This window comes from Humulus lupulus, chromosome 1, assembly GCF_963169125.1.
Source record: "Humulus lupulus chromosome 1, drHumLupu1.1, whole genome shotgun sequence".
Taxonomy (NCBI): domain Eukaryota; kingdom Viridiplantae; phylum Streptophyta; class Magnoliopsida; order Rosales; family Cannabaceae; genus Humulus; species Humulus lupulus.
This window is the reverse complement of record NC_084793.1, coordinates 162,990,963-162,995,751: the sequence shown is the minus strand read 5'-3', so window position 1 is coordinate 162,995,751 and position 4,789 is coordinate 162,990,963. Positions and strand designations below refer to the sequence as shown.

The window sequence follows — 4,789 nt, the reverse complement described above, 5'->3', positions numbered from 1 at the left end:
GCGTAGGTAAAACTAGTCTAATGGTGGGTAATATGGTTTACCTACCAATATTGAATTGGTAGAGATTGGTAGGTAAAGGTTAGTGGGGAAAGAGTCTTTACCTACACTTATTAATACTGGTAGGTAAAAGAATCAGTGGACCCCACTAAGTTATAAATCAATTGATGAGTCTGCAAATGACGTGTTTGATGATGTGGCATCCTACATGTCTGCTGACATGGTGTCCATAGTTTATGTGTCTGATGACGTGGCATACATCAAAACCGCCACTTGGCATCTTGTGGTTGCTCCACGTGTCAAACAATAATTTGTCCACGTGCTACGAGAAATTCAAATGATTGTGTTACTTATCCCCTTTTTATCGATTATGTGGCACTAAATGATTGGTCCACGTGACATGTTGTAGGATACTTATTTTTACCTACACTTATTTATTTGTGAGTAAATATAATATTTCTATGTAGGTAATTTTAATTATATATAAATTTTATTTAATATAAATAATAAATGAAAGTAATTAATTTGAAAAATATTTAATATTATTAATCAAATAAATTATTTAACTTTAATAAAAAAATAAGCAAACATATATTATACAATATTCATTGCTTATTAAGAAGCACATTTCATAAAAAAAAAATATCTATACATTATTTTTAGGTCGTTGAAAACTCAATAATGTCATTTTTCTTGACATTCTTCCTATTCTTCACTTTGGGATCATTGCATGAGAGCATCCTTTCCTCTGACTGAACTTATTGTGAATGTCGATGATGACTTTGGGAGGTGGACACCAACAATGGCCGGAGGTGGGGTTTGAATTGGCGCCAGTGAGAAGGACTTTATAATTAATTTCAGCAAAATAAATATCCCTAATTTAATGTGAACTGGCTGAAAACTATTCCTTTTGCAGAACCATCCTTCTCAATCATGAATCCGATTTCTTCCCTCTGGATCAACATACTTAACTTAGTAACAGGTAAATATTACAAGAACAACATGCATACAAGAGATAACAGAAGCAGATAAAGGCCTTCTAGTCATAGTTCTCCAGCAACATCAAATGAATAAAAAACAGATTAGTACACGTAATTCCTGTTATCAGCAAAAATATTTCTCACTAAAAATTTTACACAAGATGGTGTACGCTAACAATTTTGCCACTGTAATCATGTCACCAACTTTGTCCCTAAACATATTCCAAAAATAAATGATGATAAAACCACGTTATCTAAAAACAATTAAAATCGTAAAGCGATTACAAGTAATGAAATGCAATTAACACCAGCCAAACGGCTAAAGTCGATAATTGGAAACTATCTGTGTTCCTCTCTATATTCATTTAAATAAATATATACATCTAATTTCATTGTCCCCTCCCCTTCCCATACAAATATTTTGGGCAGCATCATAACTAAATTAACAGGATGACAAAATCTATGGCAAGTATTTTTAAAAGAGAGTATATACATGAATACTTGTCAAATCACGTAGCAGCATGCTTATTAGGTATACATAGAACATGGTCACATGAACTAAAGAATTCAAAGACAATACATGATTTATTAAAATTATACATACCAAAGCCTCAATTTTTGTGCTTGTTTGAAAATTGTCAAGTTGAACTTTGTTTAGAATACTTGATGCCCTGAAGCCCTTTATTGTAGTTTTACTGGTCTGATTCCCATTATCTGCAATTGCTGTCAAATCAACAGTAAGCAGTGTCGAGCAAGAAGGGCATGAGACTTGTCCCAAGGAAGCAGCATAATCAATCAAACAAGCTTTGCAAAAAGCATGTTCACAAGAGGTAACCTGAAAAGAGAGGAAAATCCAAGCAAAACTCAGTAAAACTAAAAAGCAAACATTTTAAAGAAAAATATACACTACTCCAGGACTTATGAAAGAAATCAACAGATAAACATTTAATTTATTTTCAGAAAATAATCTGTTACAACCATTCCTTGGTTGCCAAAGCACTTTAACATTTCAAACCAAAAAATAGAGAGTTCAGCTAAAATTAACCATAAAAGTGAATCGAGATCCATATGTACCCCAATCTTTATCTCAATCCATGGGGATACCCATAGAAATTATCTTTGAATTAATCTAAATTATCCTTTATCCAGACAGAAAATGTCTCTGTGAGAGGCTATGCCATCTATATATGTTTTTGCCTCGTCCATTTCTACTCCAAAGAAGAAGGTTTAGTTCTTTGACTTCTTTCAACCTAAAATGTAACTTAACTACTGTTAATTTCAACTTTAAAAGCCATAGCTATGCATCACTTAGCATCGTACTTGATCGGACACAGTGATTGGAAAATGTTTAGTCTCATATCTAGAGTTGAATATTTGAAAATTGAAACAGTAAACAAAAGGGAGGATTTGTTGTAAATAGAAAACAAGGAACTGACCACATGATTTTCTGCTGGCTCATGACAAATGCCACATATGCGCTCTTCATTATCGATTTCCACCTTGTTTGTGTTTCTCATTGCTGAAGTTGCAGAATATACCACAAGGTAAGGATGGTCAACTGCCTGCAATAAACAAAGAGAGTAATTAGAACCAACAATATGAATGATAAAAAGTAGAATGCAGAATGTAGACAAGGATGATATAAGAGTTCTTTTTGCTTTGCACATACGATACAAAATCATACTTAAAAAATGTGAAGTTTGAAACAAGGCAACCAGATCTTTTACTGATAGAATCATTATTTTAACTACTCACCTGACGCAAACGTGTGAGAAGGTCAAAAATGTGACCATAGTTATGCATAATTGTTCCTGCTTCAACATATCTGGAAGCAATAAAACATATTAAATAACCATAAAAAGATTCGTGCACTATATTTTAGTATTACTGAGAAGCAACCACAAGAAATGAATTTTACAGAACAAGTTGCAAGTTCCAATCTCTAGCAAATTCTATTACAGAGAATTAAAGAAAACACTTATATTTAGCGCATTAAAAGAAAACAAAGAAGGGATAGATCATATACGTGTTAAACTATGCCTGACTCTCATTGTACAATGACTCGTAATAATCCCGCTCCCTGATATCCAGTACGTCCCTCCTCAATGATACCTGTGGTAGAATCAAGATAAGCATTAGAACATTAAGAAAATTTAACACATCATCAAGTGCAACAGGCAACAGAAGCCATAAATCTAGAACTTACAATTCGTGGAGGAAGACCAAGATCAGCAGCCCTCCCTCTTTTAGTTCTTCTCAGCACTACCTTCTTTAAAATTTTGTGTTTTAGCAACATCATCGCCCTTTTCCCAGGGTCTTGATTCGCATATGTTTGTATAGGTGTAGCAATAAACTTGCACGAGTAAGATCTCACATTAGCACATAAGAATACCTTGCCACAAAAACAACTGTGAGATAATAGAAGAATATAAATTGGATACTCACTTTATTCCACTAACAAAAATGCGTAACAGATTTATGAGGGCAATTTGGACATTGTGATGAGGAACTGCAGAAAAGAATTGGAGTAGAGAAAACACACACATATATAAATCGTGAAATATGACACCAAGTTATTGAAATTTTGTTCATCTTTAAAGGCATGCACAACGTAAATGACTATATCCTCTTAAATCATACCTATGATCAAGAGCTTTGCAATCAAAGTCCTTACAGAAGTAATAGGAATATGGAACAATTTGTAGAAAGCGTAGCTCTTCATAATAACTAATATAAGTGAGAAAAAAGGAAGGCCACTAAGCTTAACCAACATTTGTATGTTGGAAAAAACTTATACAGGATATTTATTTATTTTCATGTATATCTAATATTAAACAAATTAATACAAGATAGCCTAAAACATGTTTCTAAAATTGAATTCAAAGATAAACAAATAATATAATACTTACAGTATACGCAGCGGAATTAAGAGTCCTTCCTTCAGTTTCTCTAACTCTTGTATCCTCTCTGTCGCAGAGTATTATCAAGAAACTGAACCGATCTTCTATTTTCTTCACAATCTTCCAATGTATCCTTAGAACCACCTAGACTAGTGTGGGCAATTCTCAACACATGAGATAGATATAGAGAGAAGAAGAGAAAATAACAAAGAGTTTTAGAAAATGACTTGTGTTTAGAGAGAATCTAAAACTATCAGAAAATCTGACTTGTGACTTACAAACTTCTTTTTTTGACTTCTCTCTAAGCACTCCTTTTATAGACTCAATTAGGCCATTTAATTTAATTAAAAAATCAATAAAATAATAGCCATTTTGAAGCCCTAGGTCGAAATTATCATGGGCTATAGGCCCATGAAATTTCCCATTTGATTATAAGCCCATTGGACTTAAAATTAAGGCCTGTATTATTTTCTATTGATTTAATTAATTAAATAATTATTTAAATCCTTTATCAAATTAATTATTTATAATTTGAACCTTGATTTAAACTTATTTATTAATTTAGATACCAATTTATCTTAATTAATAAATCTGCCATAATTTCTCTTTTCTTCTCAAAATTACACAACTCTGTGAAACTATCCAAAATTGACATGGTCAACTTTGATAATTTTAATTGATGATTAAATCAATTAATTGAGACTTTCTAGATGATTTTATCTAAGGTACAATGGGGACCATGGGCCTATGAAATCAACCTCCAATAAGTTATCATAAATCTAACAAATAAATTTACTAACTTATTAATTCCTCGTGACTCCACTATAGACTTGGAATTGCACTCTTGAATTCATAGAATGCTCTATAACAAATATAGATACGCTATTAATTATCCATTGTTACAACCATAAT

General features: G+C 32.2%; 1 pseudogene; it reads right to left on the bottom strand.

Moving 5' to 3' along the window:
- Nucleotides 1-804: 804 nt before the first annotated feature.
- Nucleotides 805-3,699, bottom strand: LOC133824010 (ATP-dependent helicase rhp16-like; annotated as a pseudogene).
- Nucleotides 3,700-4,789: the final 1,090 nt, after the last annotated feature.